Here is a 24,717-nt window from a genome sequence, read left to right on the forward strand (position 1 = left end):
GACCAGGGTCTTTGCGGAATTGGTAGAAGGCATAACTTGCTGGTGGGGGGGGGCTCGGGACTTTTGCTTGGGCGCATTTGGAGCATGAGGTGATGAACTGATTGATTTCGGACAATATGTTCTACCACCAGTACCTGCTTCTTAGCATTTGGTGAGTACATTGGCTGTTAGAATGTCCAGTAGTGGGAGATGAGTGAGCCCAGGTGATGAGTTGACTGTGTAGGTCCTTGGGCACATAGAGAAGACCAGGTGGGAGATGAATGGGGTGGGTTCGGGGCTGAGACTTGCTTATTTCTTTGTCCAGTTCCCAGGTGATGGATTGCATGAAACAGTGCAATGGGATGATGGAATGAGAGCTAGAGTCTTGTTGAGAAGGACTGAAAGTTCTGGATAATGCATCTGCCTTGGTGTTTTTGCAACCTGGATGGAAAGAAATTGAGAAATTGAACCGGATGAAGAGTAATGCCCACATGGCCTGCCTGGGGTTTAGCCTCTTGGCCTTTTGGATCTTGTGGTCTGTGAGGCTGATGAAGGGGTGTGTGGCTCCCTCTAACCAATGCCACCATTCTTCAAGGGCTAATTTAATTGTGAGGAGTTCTCTGTTCCCCACATCATAATTCCTTTCTGCTATAGTTAATTTTTTAGAAAAAAAGGCTACGGGGTGTAGCTTCGGTTTCTCCCCAAAGTGTTGTGACAGGATGGCCCCTACCCCAGTGTCAGATGTGTCTACTTCCATGATGAAAGGCTTAGTGGGGTCAGGATGTTGGAGTATGGGGGCCGAGGTGAATGCAAGCATAAGTTGACCGAAGGCTTCCTCGGCTGCAGAGTTCCACTGTAGGCACTTGGGGCCCTTCTTCAACAGTATGGTTAGGGGAGCTGCTAGAGAGCTGAAACCTCAAATGAACCAGCGATAAAAGTTTGTGAAGCCTAGGAATCATTGGAGCTCCTTTACAGACTTGGGTGTAGGCCAGGACATCATGGCTGCTACCTTGGAGGAGTTCACGCACACTCCTTCAGTGCTAATGATATAGCCAAGGAAGGAAATCTTGTTTAGATGAAACTCACACTTCTTAGCCTTTACATCGAGGTTGTTCTCTAACAGTCACTTGAGAATGGTTCTGATGTGTTCCTGGCTACTTTGGACATCTGAAGAGTAAATCAAGGTATTGTCGATATAGGCGATGGCATATTTGCCCAGCATGCCCCATCACACGTTGTTGATGAAGCACTGGAACACGCTGGGTGCCAAAGAAAGGCCATACGGCATGACCCGGTACTTGAAGTGCCCCGTGGTCGTGCTGAAGGCCAGCTTCCATTCATCACCCCTCCTTATTCGGATCAGGTTGTATGCACTTAGTAGATCGAGCTTTGAAAATATCTTAGCAGATCGAAGCTGTTCAAGAGCTGCTGGAACCAGGGGAAGAGGATAAGGATACTTTACAGTGACCTGGTTTAAGCCTCTGTAGTTGATGCAAGGCCTCAGTCCACCTCCTTGTTTCTCAACAAAAAAGAAACCAGCCGATGCAGGTGACTTGGAGGGCCGAATGTATCCCTGTTTGAGAGCCTCCTGAATATATTCCTCCATGGCCACCTGTTCCTTTTGGGACAAGGAATAAATATGACCATGTGGAGGAGACATATCTGGCAGTAAGTCAATTGAGCAATTGTACAGCCTATGAGGAAGTAACCCGCAGGCCTTCCCCTTACTGAAGACTTCTGCAAGGTCTAAGTAACAATCCGGAATATTGTCTATGGAGTCGGATTAGGGGCTCTCTACAGAGGTAGAAGCTACTCTGATCTGAGGGAGAGAGAGGCAGTTCTGGAAGTATGTGGGTGACCATGGAAGAATTTCCTTGTTTTGCCATGAAATCAATGGATCATGTAGCTGCGGTCAGGGATAGCCAAGGATGATGCCATGATCGACGGTGGTGGTTACACAGAGTGATATGAATTCTTTGTGTAAAGCCCCTATTTGAATCTATACTGGTTGTGTGCAAGAGGTGACCAGTCCATTGCCTATGGGTCCTCCATCGATGGTCTTGATACTGAGTGCACTGTGCAGGGGGATGGTAGGCAGGTTGAGGTTCTGCATGAGGGCACTACTGATAAATCTCCCATCTGCCCCTGAATTAACAAAAGTGGATAAGACATGAGTGGAGGACCCTACCCTGAGTAGGACTGGGATGGTAAAGGATTTAGAACTGAATTTTCTCACCGGACTTGTGGAGCTTACCGGCCTCTCTGTTGGGGTCTCTTGGGCTGGTCATATGGGACATTGCTGGATGCTATGCTCAGGGTTCCCACAGTAGAAACATAACCCCTCCTTGCACCACTTAGCACGTTCGGCACTGGCTAGATGGGTGTGTGAGACCTCCATGAGTGAGCCATCCTCCATAGACTGGGCAGATTTGGTGTTGAAGTGGATAGATGGTCGGTGTTTAAACAATTGGTCGAGTCGAATACCTAAGTCAATGAGGGAGTCCAGAGTGAGGTTCTCATCTCTATAAGCCAGCTCACTAACGATTTCTGGATGTAGACCTTGGCGAAAGACCTCTTTCAGCACTGGATCGTTCCACCCACTGGCAGCTGCTAGTGTCCTGAATTCCAAGGCATATTCAGCAACACTTCTGGAGCCTTGGGAATTGGTGAGAAGGCTTTCTCCAACCTCTATCCCTTCTGGTTCATGATCAAACAACCTTCTAAACATGGTGAGGAATTGTTCATAGGACTTGGTTTGCTCGTGCCCCTTATTCCAAACTGTGGTGGCCCAGCAAAGTGCTTTGCCCGAGAGAAAAGATATAAATTTTGTGATCTTGTGCTCCTCCAATAAATGTAGCATGGTGGAAAAGTACATGGAACATTGCAGTAAAAAACCCTTACATGCAATGACATCTCTAGCAAATTTCTCTGGCATGGGGAGTTGAAGTGCTGGACTAGGAGGAGGCTTGGAGCGTGCTAGGAGGGCCTGTGATATCAAAGATGTGAGCTGCATCATCGGAGTGTTGAGGTCGGTGAGCATCTGTTGATGTTCTCCTAGCAAACACCCCTGCGTGTTTAGAGCAGTCTGTTTAGGACCCTCCGCTACATCCATTATGGCGAAGTGTCCTGTGAGAGTGCAGGCACTTACTGATGTATGCGCGGAGGGAGCAGATCAGCAGACTGTCAACTAAGCCAAGATGTGTGATTGAAATTGGTGTCAGTAAACTAGCGAGGGTCAGGTGATCGGTGGACAATGTGTCGTGGAAAAGACAAAGAGTGAAAATGGAGAGGAAACAGCAAAAGGTCAGGAAATACTAGAGACAGTCAGAAAAGATACAAGGCTCAGTATGTACTGAAATGGCAGGACAATACTTCGCACTGGAGTGGTGTGAATGAGCGGCTTAAATAGTGGAAGCGGTGATTAAGGAAATGCGTAACAGCTGTAGTTCAGTAGGCTGGGGACAGAGGGCACTGTGTGTCATGGGAGTTGTAGTCCTGAGTGTTTGTAATCTGCTTATTTACAGGCCCCTGGGGCCATATTCTGAGTTTCTTTCTGAATTTTCAGATTTTATCTCAGACCTGGTTATTTCCTTAGACAAAGCTTTAGTTGTCAGAGATTTTAATATTCACTACGATAACCCAGAAGACCCTTTGAAAACAGTGTTTGTGTCCATTTTAGATTCAGTAGGGGTTAATCAGAGTGCCATAGGACTGACCCATAATGGTGGTCACACTCTCGATCTAATACTAACATTCGGGTGAAACATAAAAAATATAGTCACACTTCCATAGTCTGAAGTTATCTCAGATCATTATCTCATCTCATTCAAAATATGTCTGAGTAATAATATATGCACCTCACCACGCTACTGTATTAAACATACATTCACATCAACTACTGCACAGAGTTTTATAAATGATCTCCCAGAGTTATCAACTTTGATTGGGTCACTGTCAGCCCCCGCAGAGCTTGATCAGGTAACCGAATGCTTAGAGTCAATGTTCCGCCATACTTTAGATAATGTAGCTCCTCTTAAAAGGAAAATGATCAGAGAGAAAAAAATTATCACCCTGATATAACAATGACACTCGCACTTTAAACAGACCACTCAAAAATTAGAACATAAATGGCGTCAAACAAAATTGGTAGCGTTCAAATTAGTATGGAAGGAGAGCTTCCTGAATTATAGAAAAGTTCTTAGTGCTGCTAGATCAACATATCTCTCCTCCCTAATAGAAGATAGCAAAAATAATCCTACAGTCATACTTGAAAGTTTGTGAAACTCTTTAGAATTTTCTATATTTCTGCATAAATATGACCTAAAACATCATCAGATTTTCACACAAGTCTTAAAGTAGATAAAGAGAACCCAGCTAAACAAATGAGAAAAATATTATACTTGGTCATTTATTTATTGAGGAAAATTATCCAATATTACATATCTCTGAGTGGCAAAAGTATGTGAACCTCTAGGATTAGCAGTTAATTTGAAGGCGAAATTAGAGTCAGGTGTTTTTAATCAATGAGACGACAATCAGGTGTGAGTGGGCATCCTGTTTTATTTAAAGAACAGGGATCTATCAAAGTCTGATCTTCACAACATATGTTTGTGGAAGTGTATCATGGCACAAACAAAGGAGATTTCTGAGGACCTCAGAAAAAGCATTGTTGATGTTCATCAGGCTGGAAAAGGTTATAAAACCATCTCTAAAGAGTTTGGACTCCACCAATCCACAGTCAGACAGATTGTGTACAAATGGAGGAAATTCAAGACCATTATTACCGTCCCCAGGAGTGGTTGACCAACAAAGATTTCTTCAAGAGCAAGGCGCTCAGCACAAAATGTATACTGTTCCTACTCATCAGATGACATTGGGCATATCTAACGGCCTCTTTCTCTTTTTCTCCCCCCTCCCCACCCCTCTCTCTGTCTGTCCCTTGAAGTTGCATGTCAATCCTGAGATTGAGATGCTGACTTCTTCTGCTCCTCAGACCTGCCTGATCCATCCTGGTGCCCTATGTCTGGCTGGAGTCTCATCACATTGCTCCTGTGAAGGATGGCCCCATATGGACAGTTGAAAGTCACACTTGGAAGATGCTCTGGACACTTACAGTAATGCTTTTATGGCTGAGGACTACAGTTGACTTGCTAACTTTAGGACTGCAGTTGTCATGAACAGTTTTGCACTCAAGTTTCCATCAATGAAGAGTTATAACATCAATGAAACAGACTTCATGTTAAAACTGTTAAAAATGTTATAATCACATTGTCTGTTATCACCCAAATGAAGATGGGTTCCCTTTTGAGTCTGGTTCCTCTCGAGGTTTCTTCCTCATGTCGTCTGAGGGAATTTTTCCTTGCCACCATTGCCACAGGCTTGCTCATTGGGGATAGATTAGGGATAATATTAGCTCATGTTTAAAGTCATTAAAATTCTGTAAAGCTGCTTTGCAACAATGTCTATTGTTAAAAGTATTATAAAAATAAACTTGACTACATTCCATTCAACTAGCATGATATTGAACTCGTTTTCGACTTGTTCAATATCATGCTAGCTGAATGGAATATATTTGATATACCACTCGATGCCAGCCAATGTTATTTAATTATTGCACCTTTAGGGGTACAGTTTAGGTATTAACTTTAGGTATTATAACTTTGGGAGGCACAGTGGTTAGTACTGTTGCTTCACTGCAAGAAGGTTTTGGGTTTGAACCTCAAGGCTGTTGGGGGCTTTTCTGTGTGGAGTTTGCATGTTCTCCACGTGTCTGTGTGGGTTTCTTCAGGGTGCTCCGGTTTCCCCTACAGTCCAAAGGCATGTGGTTAGGTTAACTGGCTACTCTAAATTGCCCATAAGTATGAATGGCTGAGAGGAGAAAACCTCTATGATAATCCAGTAGAAGGCAACAGGAAACCACTACTGTAATTCTTCCCTTGAAACTTTGATGGCTGGAGTTACAATATGCCAAATAGATAGATTCCAACTTTTGGAGTCACTGGGGTAGTACCCTCTAATTTGTACCCTTTATATACTGCTTGGGAACCTGTAGCGCAGGGGTGGGGAACCTTTTTCCTATCAAGGGCCATTTTGAGTTTTATCACATTCTATGGGGGCCAAACTAAATTTTTTAACCCATAACCTCTGCTGAAAATGTTAAGATGCAGCCCATTTATTTTTAGCTTTCTTTCATGCTATTCAAATACAAAAGCAACTTTATTGGTGTAACTTTGTTTTATCCCTTTTTAATCTTCCCATTTTCTTTTTACATTTTATCCACCTTTTAATGCTCTGTTTTTAGTCTTGTGTTCTTATTGATTTTATATGTACTGATGTAAAGCACTTTGAGCATTTTATGTAATGAAGATGCTACAATATAATAATATTTTTACGAATTATTATTATTTCTGGCCGACCAAATGTGAAGGCTGGAACTGCTTCTCTTTGGCGAGGCATCTGATGTTAGATGGTACAGATCTTACTTGCAGCTGGTTTTCCAGGTTTGGGTCAGTCAGTCTTGAGTGGAACCGATTCTTTGCAAGGGTCAGTTTTGAGAAGAACTGCTCACAGCTTTAGGTTGTCCCAAACATTAATGCAAACTTCAGTGCATGTCTCCTCAGAGTGGGAAAATCCTCAGGACGCACATACAGTTCCTAGAACTCAAGCAGAGGAAGGTTGTTGTACCTAGCTTTGAGCTCATTGTTACTTTGCAGCTCAATGATTTCATGCTGTAGGTTGTCAAGCACATCAGCTGGTTCCACATTGAATGATGTTGCAAATATGTTCAGGTCCTTCTCGTAACTTTTCATCAGCTAGAACCTTTCTCCAAAGGCCTGAAGTAGTTTTGCACACTCCCCAGCATATTCAGATGTCACAGCAGGCTTTTGTTCTTGCAAAGTAGGAAAGTGCACAGTGTTTCCCCTTTCCAGTTGCATTTGCCACAGCTTCAGTTTAGCTTCAAATGATTTCACATTTGAAAACAGTGAGCTGAAAAGCTGGTTGGGACCTTGGAGCTTAACATTCAGTTCTGAGAGGTACTTGGTAATGTCCACCATGAAGCCCAAATCACACAGCCACTTGCTATCACTGAGATTAACAACTGGTTTGCCCTTCATCTCCAGGAACTGCTTTACTTCTTCCCTCAAGTTGTAGAAGCATGCAAGCATATCTGCATGACTCAGCCACCACACCTCACAATGGTAAACCAGGTCTTCATACTCTGACTCAAGCTCACTGTGGCAGCGGGGGCGTGGTCAAGCGCCGGTCTGTGACTGGAGGGCAGAGTCAGGGAAGGTAAGTGGCAGAATCACTACACCTGAGGTCAATTAACCTGTGTTTGTGTGTCTTCCCAGTGACCGCGCCCTATATAAAGAGAGAGAGAGAGAGCAGAGGAAGTGAGCTCTCTCCCCAGCCAGATGACTTGTGTGTGTGTGTGTGTGTGTGCGCGCGTGCGTGTGCATGGCTGAAAGAGTGATGTTTGCATCTGAAAGAGCAAAATAAACAAAGTTATGGAACTTTGTTCTGGCCTGCCGTCTTTCTGTGCTCCTCCCCCTCCTATGAACTGCTACAGTGGTGCTGAAACCCAGGACTGAGCACAGGAAAAGAATAGCCCCATGGAGTCCTCCCCCTTCGCAGACCTGGTCCACGCCCTTGCCATGGCCCAGCAGAGCCAGCACCAGGCGCTAGTCACCCTCTGGAAGGAGCAAGAGTACCGGTTCGAGGCCCTGGTGCTGGTGCAGCAGGAAGATTGACAGGCGTTCTGGCACCTCCTCGTGTCGGCGGGGTCCACCATCTCCACTGCCACAGGCCCTTCTTCCCTCACCCTAACTAAGATGGGCCCGCATGACAACCCCAAGGCCTTCCTCACGCTCTTCAAGCAGGCAGCAAAGGCCTCAGGCTGGCAGGTGGAAGAGTGCATGACGCGCCTCCTCCCCCTGCTAACGGGCAAGGCACAGCTGGCCATGCTACAGCTCCCCGCCGACCGCCAGCTGGCCTACACGGACCTTCACCGGGCTGTCCTCCAGCGGGTGGGGCGCACCCCTGAACAGCAGCGACAGCGCTTCCGCGCTCTGCATCTGGAGGAAGTCGGCCAGCCATTCGCGTTTGGCCAGCAGCTTTGGGATGCCTGCTGGCGGTGGTTGAGGGCCGACAACCGCGACGCCGAGGGAATCCTCGATCAGGTGGTGCTGGAGCAGTTCATCGGCCGCCTACCAGAGGGAACCACGGAGTGGGTCCAGTGCCACCGCCTGGCGTTGCTGGATCAGGCCATCGAGTTGGTGGAGGACCATTTGGCGGCTGTTCCAACGGCAGGACAGCGGACATCCTCTTCTCTCCTCTCCTCTCTTCCTGTGTCTCGTCCTCGCCCCGTTCCCCCACCGCAGAGGCGGGGGCCGGCCCCACCCCAGCTAGCTCGTCACACCCGCAGTGCCCTCCCATTTTTCCCTTCTGTGTCTGTCTCTTCCCCCCTTCAGGTGAGTGAGCCCCAGAGCGCCGGTGCAAAGAGGAAGCCCGGGCCGGTTTGCTGGCACTGTGGTGAGCCGGGCCACCTCCAACAGCAGTGCTCAGCAATGGAAGTGGGCGCGGTGGTTCGGATCCCCAATGCGCCAGGAGCCGCCCTCGATCGGGCTGGAGCATATCGCATACCGGTGAGTATCCAAGGGGATACATATCAGGCGTTGGTGGACTCTGGCTGTAATCAGACCTCAATTCACCAAAGCCTGGTACAAGACGAGGCATTGGGGGGAGCACAGGGGGTGAAGGTGTTGTGTGTGCACGGGGATGTTCACAGCTACCCTTTATTGTCGGTCCACATTTTTTTCCGAGGGGAAAAATTTAGAGTAAAGGCGGCGGTTAATCCTCGCCTCACCCACTTGATAATTTTGGGGACTGATTGGCTGGGATTCGGGGAGTTAATGAGTCATTTAGTGAAGAGTGGGTCCTGCCGTAGTTCAGCAGGGAGAGGTCCCAGTGTCACATTGGTGGGAGCAGCTGTCACAGAGCCGTCCACGTCATTTCTGCGTCAGAGTGAGGAGCTGCAGGCTCCTCCTCCCCCTCTCGGGGAATCCCTTGCGGATTTCCGGTTAGAACAGTCACGAGATGAGACTCTGCGGCATGCGTTTGACCAAGTGAGAGTAATCGATGGTCAAACGCTCCAGCCAAACGCCACCCTGTCCTTCCCCTATTTTTCTATTATGAAGGATAGATTATACCGAGTGACACAGGACAGTCAGACTAAAGAGCAAGTCACACAGCTTTTGATTCCAAAGAGCCGCTGGGAATTGGTATTCCAGGCGGCTCACTTTAATCCCATGGCTGGACACTTAGGGCAGGATAAGACACTAGCCCAAATAATGGACCGGTTCTATTGGCCAGGGATTCGCGGCGATGTCCGTAGGTGCTGTACAGCGTGCCGCGAATGCCAGCTAGTAAATCCAGCGGCCATTCCAAAAGCGCCTTTGCGCCCTCTACCATTAATCGAGACCCCGTTCGAAAGAATTGGGATGGATCTCGTCGGGCCATTAGATCGGTCAACACGAGGGTACCGCTTTATTTTACTTTTGGTGGACTATGCAACGCGATACCCGGAAGCAGTGCCTCTTCGCAATATCTCAGCACGCAGTATTGCGGAAGCGCGCTTCCGTGATATCTCCCGAGTTGGAATCCCGAAAGAGATTCTAACTGACCAAGGCACCTCGTTTATGTCACGTACACTGAACGAACTGTATGGGTTATTGGGTATTAAGCCGATCCACACCAGCGTGTATCACCCACAAACGGACGGTTTAATTGAACGGTTCAGTCGCACCCTCAAGAATATAATTAAAAAATTCGTAAGTGAGGACGCACGTAATTGGGATAAATGGCTCGAACCCTTGTTATTTGCAGTGCGAGAGGTCCCCCAAGCCTCCATGGGGTTCTCCCCATTCAAATTATTATATAGGCATAAGCCGAGCGGCATTCTAGATGTGCTGCGAGAAAATTGGGAGGAGGGACCTTCACCAAGTAAAAATGAAATTCAATACGTTATTGACCTGCATGCAAAACTCCACACACTCACACTCACACACCTAACCCAGGAGAATTTGTGGCAGGCCCAAGAATGGCAAACCCACCTGTACGACAGGGGTACGCGCCTTAGGGAGTTCGCACTGGGAGATAAAGTACTCGTACTGTTGCCCACATCGAGTTCCAAATTGATCGCCAAGTGGCAAGGACCCTTTGCGGTCCCACTGCAAGTCGGGGATGTCGACTACGAGGTGAGGCGAACGGACAGGGGTGGGGCGCTACAGATTTACCACCTCAATCTGCTCAAACTCTGGAACTAGGAGGTCCCCGTGGCGTTGGTGTCGGTGGTTCCGGAGAAGGCGGAGCTGGGGCCGGAGGTTCAAAAGGGAGCATTGGCATCGCGTACCTCTCCGGTCCCCTGTGGAGACCACCTCTCCCCGACCCAACTCACGGAGGTTGCCCAGTTGCAGACCGAGTTTTCGGACGTGTTCTCGCCCCTGCCCGGCTGCACCGACCTCATAGAGCACCACATTGAGACGCCCCCAGGGGTGGTAGTGTGCACCCGCCCTTACCGGCTACCCAAACACAAGAAAAAAGTGGTTTGGGAAGAACTCGAGGCCATGCTCGAAATGGGCATCGTCAAGGAGTCCCACAGTGACTGAAGCAGCCCAGTGGTCTTGGTACCCAAGGCCGATGGGTCAGTCCGGTTCTGTGTAGACTATAGAAAAGTCAACGCGGTGTCTAAATTCGACGCATACCCAATGCCTCGTATTGATGAGTTGCTCGATCGACTAGGCATGGCTCGCTTTTACTCGACACTGGATTTGACAAAGGGTTATTGACTCCATTATCCCGAGAAAAAACGGCCTTTTCCACACCGTTCAGCTTACACCAGTTTGTCACTTGCTTTTGGGCTGTTTGGGGCGCCCGCTACATTTCAGCGGCTGATGGATAGGGTCCTCTGCCCCCACGCCACCTATGCGGCCGCATACCTCGACGACATCATTATTTATAGTCATGACTGGCAGTGGCACCTACAACACCTGAGGGCCGTCCTTAGGTCGCTGAGGCGAGCGGGTCTCACAGCCAACCCAAAGAAGTGTGCGATTGGGTGGGTGGAAGTACGGTATCTGGGCTTCCACTTGGGCAACAGGCAGGTGCGTCCCCAAATTAACAAGACAGCAGCAATTGCGGCCTGCCCGAGGCCCAAGACCAAAAAGGAGGTTAGACAGTTCCTGGGGCTGGCTGGCTATTATCATAGGTTTATACCTAATTATTCGGACATCAACAGCCCGCTGACTGATCTCACTAAAAAGGGGGCACCAGATCTGGTCCACTGGACAGAGCAATGCCAGCGGGCTTTCTCTGAGGTGAAGGCTGCACTGTGTGGGGGGCCACTGTTACACTCCCCTGACTTTTCTCTCCCTTTTATGTTACAGACGGATGCGTCGGACAGAGGGCTGGGGGCCGTTTTGTCCCAGGAGGTGGAGGGGGAGGACCGTCCAGTGTTGTACATCAGCAGAAAGCTGTCGGTACATGAGGGGCGCTACAGCACCATCGAAAAGGAGTGCCTCGCGATCAAGTGGGTGGTCCTCGCCCTCTGCTACTACCTGCTGGGATGCCCTTTCACCCTCTGTTCGGACCACGCGCCCCTCCAGTGGCTCCACTGCATGAAGGATGCCAACGAGCGGCTCACCCATTGGTATCTGGCACTCCAACCCTTTAACTTCAAGGTGATCCACAGGCCGGGGGCGCAGATGGTTGTGATGGACTTTCTCTCCCATCAAGGGGGGGGGAGTCGGCTGCAGGCCGGATGGCTGCCCGGCCTGAGTCGGGTGGTGGGGGTATGTGGCAGCGGGGGCGTGGTCAAGTGCCGGTCTGTGACTGGAGGGCAGAGTCAGGGAAGGTAAGTGGCAGAATCACTACACCTGAGGTCAATTAACCTGTGTTTGTGTCTTCCCAGTGACCGCGCCCTATATAAAGAGAGAGAGAGCAGAGGAAGTGAGCTCTCTCCCCAGCCAGACAACTTGTGTGTGTGTGTGTGTGTGTGTGTGTGTGTGCACACGCGTGCATGGCTGAGAGAGTGATGTTTGCATCTGAAAAGAGCAAAATAAACAAAGTTATGGAACTTTATTCTGGCCTGCCATCTTTCTGTGCTCCTCCCCCTCCTATGAACTGCTACACTCACTCAGGAGCTCTTTAAACTGGCGGCTGTTAAGTCCTCTGCTTTTAATGAAGTTGATGGTGGAAACAACAGCAGTCATCACATTATTGAGCTTCAGGGAATGTGCACACAGGCTCTCTTGGTGTATGGTACAGTGGTGCACAACCAACTCATTTGGATCCAGACTGAGATGACTCATTTCTTTTTTAACCAACGCAGTCAATCCTTTCTGCGCGCCAACCATGGCTGGGCCTCGATCTGTAGCCGGTCCACTTAGCTTGTCAAACTGCAGATCCAATTTGTTCATAGCCAAAACAACTTGCTCAAACAAATCCTCACCTTTGGTATTGCCATGCAAAGATAGCATTTCCTCCCGCGTATCAAACTCGGCTGTAATCCCACGCACAAAAATGGCGAGTTGGGTGGTATTTGTGATGTCTGTCTCGTCGCAGGCTAAAGAGAAAAACTGAAAATCCCTCACGGTATACTTCAGTGTTTTCTCAATGTCTTGTGCCATATAAGTAATCTGATCGGAGATGGTTCTTCGAGACATACTGACACTTGGGAAAAGTTTCACTTTGTCTGGTGCGAGCAGTTCTGTGGCAGCGACAAAGCACTCCTTCACAAACTCCCCTTCTGAATGTGGTTTCAGTTTCTTGGTTTCTTGTGGCTCACTTACCACAAAACTAGCCTGTGTAACATTTTCTTGATTACCTTGATGTCTTGTGAATGTTGCTTGTTTGGTGCCCAAACTCCGCCGAAGAGCATTAATTTTATCCACACACACTTATCCTTTCAGCTTGTCCAGCTTAGTGTGTTTGGTGCTGTAATGACACTCCAGATTAGCATTTTTCATCACTGCAAGGGCGTCCCCACAAACTAAGCAAACTGGCTTGCTTTTTACTTCTACAAAAAAATAATTGTTTGTCCATTTTTCCTGAAAAGCACAACATTCTGCATCTACCTTTCTCTTCTTCATACTCACCATGGTGCATTTTGGTGAAATTGTTAAACAGTCTGTCTATGCCCACTAAATGACGTGACGTAACATGACTGCACATGACCACGCTCTCCTGGTGTGGGGTTCAGGACCCTGACCTTAGCCCGGAAGGACAACCACTCACCTATTTTATTAATTGCAGTCTCATTTTTTTCTGATTTAATTTTGTGTGTGTGTGTGTGTGTGTGTGTGTGTGTGTGTGTGTGTGTGTGTGTGTGAGACATCATGGCGTCAGCATCATGGCGTCCATGCTAAGACCGGAGTAACAGTCTCTCTAAACTGCTCTCCCCACACCCGATGTAATTGCCAGCGTTAAAGCAAATAGATGCGTAATGCTTTGGAAAGCTTTCGTGATAATGTGTTTGCTGACGACCATCAAAACAGTGTACAAACAAGCCTTATCAAGCGGTAGGATTTACAAACAAAAGTGGCATGGCTACGACCCGACACCTGTACAAGACCTGATAGGGGAAGATCTCCGATCTGTGGATTTTACTTCCTACAACATTAAACTTACAGAAGAACAGTGGACTACTTTCCAGATGAAAGAAAGAGCCTTCAGGGCAACATTGGACACTAAGAGACTGCATGAGAAAAACCAGTACACCTGTTCGTCAGACCCAGCTAAGTTGTTTAAACTCATTTCACTTTTAAATGGTGTATATTTCAAAAACGGGACTTTCTCTGTCGAAAGACACGGTCAGAGACCTGTTGGACTTCCACTTTTAAAATATACGGGTAGAATCTTAAAAAAGCTCCCGCGAGTTAGACACTACCCAGCTGACGCCACTGCTGCGGCCTTAATTGCATGGATTGAAGCGCAATTGCGCTTTGTCAGAGATGTAATTCAACCGCAACTAAGACCGCGGGTCTCCCGTGCAAGAAAGGTGCAATGAAATAAATTGGCCTATTTATGGCAACATCGTAGAAAGAGAGTCATACAAATTATTCTGAATAACAGCGAGTACCCGGAAACACCTCCATATCCCAACAACGTCAATGAAGTTCAGTCATATTACTTCGATAAATGCCAAGGCATCACTTTAATTGATGATGCGCCCCTACCTCCACCATGGGGGGATTCGTTACAGTTGCCCGAACCGGAGTTTCTACCGACGTCCTCTCCTTTTACAGAGAGCGAGCTGAGAAGCGTCTTGGACAGTTTGCCTAACAATAAGTCCAGTGGTTGTGATGGGGTCGTGTATGAGACATTGAAATCCACAGGGTTGATAAAAACACTTTTGCCAATTTTTAACACTTGTCTGGCTAATAGACGTGTTCCTGAATCATGGAAAGGAGCACTTATATATAGAATCCCGAAGAAAGATAATGTGCCAAATGACCCCAGCACCTGGAGGGATATTTCTCTCCTGCCAACAATCTACAAAGTGTTCATGAAATGCGTTCTAAGCCGCATCCTTCCCTGGCTGGTGGATGCTAACATCTTGTCCACTAAGCAAAAGGCCTATATTGAGAGGCAAGGGATGAATGAACATGTGTTCTGTTTAAAAACGGCCATAGATGATTTCAAACATGAGAGTACAAAATTCTACTCAGTGTTTTTGGACTTCTGTGACACGTTTGGGACACTCCCACATAACGTTATGATCAAAGCCTTGGAAGAAATACACCTGCCCCAAGTGTACACGGATCTAATTAAAGACATGACAAAAGCTCTTACATCCAGGTCATTTGCGGAGTCCAACTCACAGAACAAATACCTTTGCGCCTTGGTATTAAAACTGGATGTCCATGGAGAGCAGTGAATTTCATTCTAGCCATTAACCAGTGGCTGGAGTGGATGCGCCAGTGCGCTCCACTTGAAACCATCTCTCCAAACCCTGTACAAGCATTCGCTGACGATGTGCAAATTTCGTCACGTCAGGAGAACATCATACATAATATGCTCCATAAGACAGATGCTTTCCTCGAGTGGTCGGGTCTCGAAGTAAAGGAGTCCAAATGCGCAGTGCTGTATGAGAGGAGAAGTGGGGGAAACAGGTGGTACCGGTCAAAATCTGACCATGACCCACAGTTCAAAATCCACGGAAAAACAATAAGAGTATATTCCCGACATGAATCATACACTTATCTTGGACACAGAATTAACGTTGCCGGTGATTGGGACCAACAAATACAAGAAATAATTACGGAGCACACCATATGGTTGCAAAAAATTGATGCATCTCCCTTGCCCCTGCTTATGAAAATAGATGCTATCAGACAGATAGCTCTATTTAAAGTGCAACACTTCTTTGCCAATGTTCATGTTCCAAGAAAGGTTTTGCAGGACTTAAACAACACAACTGTTAAGACAGTAAGAGGATGGCTTGGTATGAACAGTCACACAACCTGCGATGTTATCCATCACAGCAGACGTGAAGGGGGCCTAGGTGTTCCTGACTTTGAGTGGACTTACTTCTCTACTAGGCTTTCACATTTACTTTGCATGCTAAATAATGATGATGACACCGTAAGAGAAATGGCCCGTGCTTCTTTTTTTCTCAACCTTGGGAAGCGCAAAGTCCCCCTCGCCCAAGAAGCAGAGCCCAGCTTTCTAGGATTCTGCAAGAAAGCGAATGGAAGACTTGAGACTCACGCTCCTGGTTTTGGGGTTAGATCGGACTGGCCTGATCTCAATGATCTATGTCACTGGATTGGAGTTGACTTGCAGTGGTCTGGAGCCGACATCGCTAATATAACTACTGAAGAAATAATTAAAGATAAAAACATTAGCGTGACTGCAACAGTGTTGCAAGATGGATTGCACTATTCACTTCCATCTAAAAACAGCTGCGCGTTTCTGCTGTCAATCAAACACCAGCAGCGTCAGAGACATTGGAGGGGACTCAAACTCCAAGGAAAACTGGCTTGTGTCCTTTTTGCAGATCACTCCATCTCACACACAATATTTTATAATTCATCTATTGATGAAGACTTAATCATTTTTACAGTCAAAGCGAGGCTTCAGGTATACCCAACAAAATTAAATCTGTCTATCTGGTATCCTCGTTCCCACTCACCTTTATGTATACATCATGAAGAACAGCAAGTCATCGAATCCATGTCGCACATACTGAACAGTTGTCACTTTTACAAAGGTCTTTATGTATCCAGGCATGATAGGATTGTGGACATTATATCAGAAAATTTACCTTCATTATTTTCTCCAGATGTGTCCATTCACATAAACTGTGTTGTTAGACAGGAAATGTTTTCTAGGTGGCCTGAAGAAATGTCTGTGTTTTCTGACCTGAATGCCAACAGGCCTGATATTGTTATCATTGATGAGAGCAGCATGAAAGTACATATTATAGAAGTAGGATGCTGTTTTGATTCTACTCTAGAGGAGGCTTTTTTAACAAAGCTTGTTAAATATCACCCTCTGGTCCAGCAGATAACTGACCTTGGCTATAAATGCCAATATCTGGTGCTCATTTTTGGCAGCCTGGGCCATGTTCATAGGCTTGCCATTAGGGGTCTAATGATGGTTGGCTTTACCAAAGCTAGGGCAAAACAAATAGCCAAATACTGTTCAATATCATGCATCATTGGAAGTCGCCATATATGGAGGAGAAGGTGTTGTGTGTATCCTTAAACCAGCTGTTTGTAGTGTTATCAGACCCACATGTCTGGATTGTGCCTGAGCATTTGTATCTGCAATATTTATGTCCTTATGTAATATTATTATGAATTGCGGACATAAATAAAGTTGTTAAATTGTGAGAGTAATTATGAATCATCTTTTGGGCTGGATCAAAAGGTCTCACGGGCCGTATACGGCCCGGAGGCTGGACGTTCCCCACCCCTGCTATAGAGTATGTACATTTTTGGCCATAAAAGTATTCACACTTACCTTGTGGTCCAATAATGAGTCCTAGGGGGTACATTAGTGTAGATTGTACCTTGGGGAACAGAATTGGACTCCTACTGTACCCATATTTCTGACAGTGTGGTTTCATTTGATGATTGGTTCATTATTTCTGTGAAAAATTAGCAGTGTGGACTAAATCCAACTTAGATCATGATCAGCAGTCAAAGTCAAACTAGAATTTTATTACCAAATAAAATACCACTGAAGATCATGTGCTAATTAGAAAATTTGTCATTTGTAGTGTATTTTTACTCTTTAATTGCATTAATACAGACTAAAGGAAACAAGCATGGATAATTGTTATTCTAACGTGAATAGATTGTTCTCTAACAACATTTACAATGTAGCATATCTTGCTTGTGCTCTCAATAAACAGTGAGCAAGCCATTGACCAAGGTTTTGGCTATGAGATGTGGTGTCCTTGCCTCACCTCTCAAGTAAAAGCTGTTATTCATATCTGACTAGCAGTAGTCTAGATATTAGCCAGTAGTACTAGTAGTAGTAGGCTACTGATATGTACACCCCGACATAGATCATGACAATATACTGTAGCAAGTTTGATTAAGCTTTGGTTAAAGTTTTTTTGGGGGCTCCTGGTAAACAATTTGCCTTGTTTTGGACAAAATTATGAGCTTAAATGTTGTAGACAAGTCTGGTCAGAGATCCAGGAGTGCAAAACTGTCCCTGCTCTCTGTCAATCAGAGTGATTCTAGCCAGTAGGACTGGGAAATTGATGTTACATTGCATTGCATTATGGACTATGAGAGAGCTCCAAACAAAGTTTATGTGGATTCTTTTACCTTATTTTTCCTATTTTAGATTTTATGTACAGTGGTGCTTGAAAGTTTGTGAACCCTTTAGAATTTTCTATATTCTGGAACATGTTCAAGGAAGCTGCCACTTATCATGATCAAACCAACATAGAGGAGTATGCCATGTCTGTGTCAGCCTACATAAATAAATGCTTGGAGGATGTCAGCAACATAAAGAGCATCACCACCCAGGCCAACCAAAAGCCCTGGATGACTTATGAAGTATGCAAAATGCTAAAAGGCACAGAACTTAGCCTTCAAGTCTGGTGATGAGAAGGCACTGAGAACAGTGAGAGCTAATTTAAACCATGCCATCAGATTAGCAAAGCATGCTCATAGTCAAAAAATCCAGGACTTTTTCCACGACACCACCAACACCAGGGATATGTGGAAAGGCATACGGGCTATCACAAACTACAAGATAGCCCCTCCTGAGTGTAATGATGATGCAGACTTCCTAATTAAACTCAATAACTTCTTTGAGAGGTTTGCGGCACTAAATAACACTCCTGCAGTGAAAGCTGTTCCCCATCAAGATGAAAAGGCACTTTGTCTTGATACAGTGGAGGTGCGGAGGACTCTGAGGAGAGTCAACACACGAAAGGCCCCGGGCCCCGATAATATTCCTGGTCGGGTGCTCAGGGAATGTGCAGACCAGCTGGCTCATGTTCTAACGGACATCTTCAGCATCTCACTGGATCAAGCCAAAGTCCTATTCATGTTTCATCATCCCAGTGCCAAAAATACCTCATATCACATCACTCAATGACTACTGGCCTGTCGCACTCACTCCCATTATGATGAAGTGCTTTGAGAGGCTGGTAAAGGAGTACATCACCTCCAAGCTCCCTCCCACATTCGACCCCTTCCAGTTTGCCTACTGGCCAAACCGCTCCACTGAAGACGCCATCTCCGCTCTTCACCTGAGCCTTGCACACCTGGAGGAGAACAACACTCGTGCGGATGCTGTTCCTGGACTTCAGTTCAGCATTCAATACTATCATTCCAGAGCATCTGGTGAACAAACTGGGTCCCCTGGGCTTCAGCACCCCCCTATGCAACTGGCTGCTGGACTTCCTCACTGAAAGACCACAGTCAGTGCGGGTTGGATAGAACACCTCCAGTGTCATCACCCTCAGCACAGGATCCCCTCAGGGCTGTGTCCTGAGCCCTCTGATGTTCACTCTGATGACACACAACTGTGTCCCCAGGGCTACCAGCAACCACATTGTGAAGTTTGCAGATGACAACAGTGGTGGGCCTCATCAGGGACAATAATGACCTGGCCTATAGAGAGGAGTTGGAGCAGTTGGTGAGCTGGTGCAGGGAAAACAACCTGATCCTGAACATGGACAAAACTAAAGAGATCATTGTTGACTTCAGGAAAGACCAACCCAGCCATGCTCCACTTCTCCTCAACAACACGGCCATGGAGGTGGTCAATAGCACCAAGTTCCCAGGGGTGCACATCACAGACAACTTCACCTGGTCTGTGAACACTGTGTCACTGGTCAAGAAGGCACAGCAATGTCTGCACTTCCTGCGTAGTGTAGGTACAGTCGCCACCTACTGTCTAAGAACTACAACTCCCATCAACTAACTTCCACGGTGACCTACGTCATGGCTGGGCAGGATCACCTACGTCACTTCCTCCATGATCCTATAAGTGACCCGGAAATCCGCCATTCTTCCTCTTTTGGCGCCGCATGAATTCAACACAGACACAAGGAGGCCCGCTCACCAGAACATCTAGAACCAAGACGTCTGCTTTGCAAGTAAGAATTTAGTGTGTTTTCTTTCATTTACCACTGGCCACGGTAAAACTCCAGAATCGCGTGATCTAACTCAGACTGAGTTACAACCGGTTTCCTTTCATTTGTTCATTATAAGTAACGTTACGACTGCAGCCCAAAGCAGTTAATTTAAAGTTAGAAGCGACCGGATTCCTTCTGACTAAAGCGCTGTGCACATTGTTTGATCAGAGACTTTTCCTCACGAACGCTGAAGTTCGGACCAAGGGTCCTCCTCTGTTTTTCCACAGAAATGACCCACGTGCTCCAGTGGACTCAGAAGTTTTGGAATATCTCTATAATCTTGCATAAGCAAGATACTGGAAGTAAGACTGGCATTTTTGGGCAAAAAGACTAGTCTTAGGAATTATCTTTATGAAGTAGTGTGAATTTAAACTCAGGAACGGTTTAATTATGTACACTGTAGACACTCAGGGTGTTGAATTAATTATTGTTCTATTTTTGTCTTCTCAATTGTTAATAGATAGGCTTTTGCATGCTCTCTATTCCTTTCGAACACTTTAATTTCATTATTACACATATTTTGACCTCATCAAGGTTTCAGTGGATTTAGGAATGTTATAAGCTAGTGAATTAGCAAATCTGAGCTAATCCTTTGTTCTCAAACCCCACATGGTGACCCTTCCCCCGTCCGTCCTCTACCACGAGGTCCCTGGGTCTGTTGTCTTATGCCGCTTTTCCACTACAAACGCGGCTGAGTCGGGCTGAGCCGTGCCGTGCTGAGTTGGGCTGAGTCGAGCTGAGCGGGGTTGTTGGAGTTGCATTTCGACTACAACCGCGCTGAACCGTGCTGGCTGGAAGTGGGTGGACACATTGGGTGGAGTTAGCGAAAGTGGGTGGACGTCACGTGATGTCGTTAAGCAGCGCAAACAGTGACATCAGTGATCTTTTAAGTGGTAGTCTCACGCCCCGAATAGTAAACAATAAACATGGAGGATATGGAGTCATTAGTGTTGCTGGTCTTGGCGCTGTGGCTTGTTGTCACCGACAACGCCACCAGATACTGGCAAGAGTGTATAGATGAGGCGAGGCGCATAAGGCTTCAGAAATTCTCGTAATTCGTAATTATTCTTCTTCCGGGTTTACGGTGTTTACAGATCCCAGCGTGCTCGCGAGGCGTGTGTGGGCATGTGAGGACACTCCTCCTCACCAATCAGTGCACAGGGGAGTGTCTGCTCACACCCCCAGCCTCACTCAGCTTGCTTTGGCTCACTTCAGCCCCACTCCAAAACGGTGCGAGTTTTAGGGGCTAAGCAGGGCTGAGGCGAGCCGAGTCGTGCTGTTCTTTGGTAGTCGAAACGCGAGCCGTGTCGGGCTGAAGTGAGCTGAAGTGAGCTGAAGTGAGCTGAAAAAGGGTAGTGGAAAAGGGCCATTAGATAGCATTCCAAGCCCTGATTCAATTCAAACTTTATAGCGCATTCTCCCGCGCCCACATTCAAACACACACACATACCTCAGATAAGATTAGTCACTCTCACACACACACACACACACACACACACACAACACACACACCATTTATGCTTGCTTATATGTATATATCTGCTGACTTTATTGAATGTACATCATTGTTATAATAAATTCAATTATTATTGAAACTGTGTGTTTATTTGTTGCTCCCAATATTTTTGAAGTCACACAATCTCAAAGAATTCCAAGGTGTATGAGTGCCATTGGCTGTAGCCTGGTAAGTGGTGCATTATTGCTGCATTGGAAGTGATCATTAATAATTTGGAATATACCATAATTTAGCTGTTTGGTAATTTATTATTAAGCACCAAAATTAATGGTATTATTAATGAGACTGATTTACTGATTTAATGAGACTGATTTAATAATTTAATGAGATTGATCACTTAAGACCAATTGCCCCTACATACATATACCCTACAGTAGGATGAGAAGAGCCCACCTGCCCCTGCCCATCCTCACTACATTCTACAGAAGCACCATAGAAAGTGTTCTAACCAGCTGCATCTCTGTGTGGTGCGGAGGCTGCAGTACCTCTGACTGGAAGAATGTGAGGAGAGTGGTGAGGACAGCAGAGAAAATCATTGGGACTTCTCTTCACTCCTGTTAGGACTGGGACTGTTTTGGCCTCTAGAGGCCACTGTTTTTTCCTTATCTTGTCATGTTTGTTTTGGCCTCTAGAAGCTGCCACTGTTTCTGTGTTTTGTGTTTTTGTTTTGACAGCCATATGCCTTTGTTTTGTGCCCCACCTAGTCCTCATTATTGTCACCTGTGTCCTATTTAGTTTGTGTATAAATACTCCCTCAGTTTGGTCCCTAGTCACGGAGTCTTTGTGCTGTTATGTTTAGCTCCAGTAACCTCTGTTCCGTGTTCCTCGCCTGTGTTTTTGTGGTTTTTGTACTTTGCTTTCTTTTGGACTTTTTGGACTTTGTGTTGACCATTTTTGGATCCTCTGAGCATTTGTATTTTTGCCTCCTCTTTTCTGATTTTTGGCTCTTTGTTTCTTTGAACTTTTGGTTTTTTCCCGGTTATCTTCTGAGCGTTTGGATTATACTTTTGTTTTTGCCCTGGATTGTAAATATTGTAAATAAACTGTTTTTCTACTCTACTTTCGCCTCACTCCTCTGCACTTGAGTCATTCCCCTGGTGGCCTAGTGGGGGTTTACTGGATCACTACATCAGCGACCCAGGTTCGATCCCCAGCAAAACCCTAACAGAAAGACTCCGTCATGACCAACTCAGCAGAGGCGTCTTCAACGGTCTACCCGGCTAACCTTCAGGGAATTATGGCTGCTTTAACATGCTTCGGAGCTACCATGGACGAACACTTGCAAGCCAACATGATGCCCTTGCTCACCATGAGGTACTGTTTCAGCAAATTGGGAAAACCCTGGCACAGCTGACTCCTCTGCCCGCATCTCCTCATCCTGATCTGGCTCCTGCTCCACCATCTGCTCCCACCCCAGTGCCTCCCGCCATGCTGCCTCCTTCACCTCGCGAACCCAGCGTTCCTGCACCACAGAGGTATGATGGCAAGCACGGTGAGTGCCGGGAGTTCCTTACCCAGTGCCAACTCACCTTTGAGCTCCAGCCTACCACCTACACTACGGATTGCCGCAAGATTGCCTTTGTGATAACCTTGTTAGCTGGTAAGGCATGAGCTTGGGCAACGGCCATCTGGCAGAGACAGGGACCCGAGTGCTCTGATTTCAAGCTGTTTACAGAAGAGATGCTTCGTGTCTTCGATCAGGCGGACATCAGTAAAGACGCAGCCAGAAAGCTCATGTCCATCTGGCAAGGAGGAAGTGTTGCAGACTACGCCATCTCGCTCCGGACGCTCGCAGCAGTCAGCGGATGGAACGAGGCTGCCCTGGTTTCAGCCTTCCACCATGGTTTGTCTGACCCCATCAAAGACGGCCTGGCTTCTATCGGATGCCCAAGTGACCTCGAAACTATGATCTCACATGCTATTCATCTTGACAACAGGGTTAGAGAGCACCGCCGAGTCCTGAGCTTCCCCGGCCTCACTGCCTTGACCTGGAGCCCGTCTACCTCCTCCAGTGACTGTCCAGAGCCCATGCAAGTGGACCGTACCCGTCTCTCTGCATCTGAGAGGGAGCGCAGAAGGAGGGACAAGTGCTGCATCTACTGTGGCAAGCCTGGCCATTTCTGAGCATCATGTCCTGAGCTCTCGGGAAAAGGACCGCCCCGTCCAGCTGAGGGAGGGTTGTGATGGGGCCTACCCTCTCTCCTGAACTTCCTGGCCAAGGAGTCTACATCCCGGTCTCCATCTCCTGGGGTGAGTCCGTCCACTCTTGCCAGGCCTTGCTAGACTCTGGGGTGGCTGGTAACTTTATGGATATCCACTTCGCCCGAACTATCAATGTCCCGACTGCACCTCTTGAAGTCACGCTGTCTGTGTCTCCCCTGGATGGCCAAGCTTTAGGTGACGGAAGAGTCACCCAAGTAACTTCTCCAGTCATTCTCCAGTCTCAAGCTCACAAAGAAGAAATATCCCTGCACCTGATTCATTCACCAGAGTTTCCAGTCATTCTAGGCCTTCCTTGGCTTACCCGCCACAACCCGCGCATAGACTGGGTAACTAGCCAGGTTGTGGAATGGGGCCATGCATGCCATGCCTCTTGTTTGCTCTCTAGCTCTCCCGTGTCTCCTGCCGAGCCTCCTGATCTCACCGAGTTATCTCAAGTTCCCACAGAGTACTGGGACCTTAAAGAAGTCTATAGCAAGAGTAGGGCTGCCATTCTTCCTCCGCACCGTGCCTACGACTGTGCCATCAACTTGCTCCCTGGGACTACCCCTCCTCGGGGCAGACTGTTCTCCCTCTCTCAGCCAGAACGCAAGGCCATGGAGGAATACCTCAAAGATGCCCTGGTCTCTGGGTTCATTCGACCCTCCGCCTCACCTGCTGGTGCCGGCTTCTTCTTTGTCGGCAAGAAGGATGGGGGGCTCCGACCATGTATTGACTACAGGGGCCTGAACAAGATCACTGTGCACAACCGCTATCCCCTTCTGCTGATGTCCACAGCATTCGACCTGCTCCAAGGTGCCACCGTCTTCACCAAGTTGGACTTACAGAACGCATACCACCTCATCCGTATCAGACAGGGAGATGAGTGGAAGGCTGCCTTTAACACCCTGTCAGGGCACTACGAGTACCAGGTGATGCCCTTCGGACTCACCAATGCACCAGCTCTTTTTCAGGCCCTAATCAACGATGTCTTGAGGGACATGATTAACCAGTACGTTTTCATCTACCTCGACGACATCTTGGTATTTTCCAAGACCTTACAGGAGCACCACTACCATGTCCGCCAAGTCCTCCAGAGACTACTACAGAATAATCTCTTTGCTCAGGCCCAGAAATGCGAGTTTCATGTCCCCGAGGTCTCCTTCCTGGGTTTTATAGTACAGACGGGACAACTCCAAATGGACCCAGCCAAGACCCTGGCCGTCCGGGACTGGCCTACTCCCAAGTCTGTTAGAGAAGTTCAGCGGTTCTTAGGATTCGCTAACTTCTACCGCAAGTTCGTCAAGAACTTCAGTTCCATAGCAGCACCCATATCGGATCTCACCAAGAAGAC

Source organism: Neoarius graeffei, chromosome 2 (assembly GCF_027579695.1).
Source record: "Neoarius graeffei isolate fNeoGra1 chromosome 2, fNeoGra1.pri, whole genome shotgun sequence".
NCBI classification, from domain to species: Eukaryota; Metazoa; Chordata; class Actinopteri; order Siluriformes; family Ariidae; genus Neoarius; species Neoarius graeffei.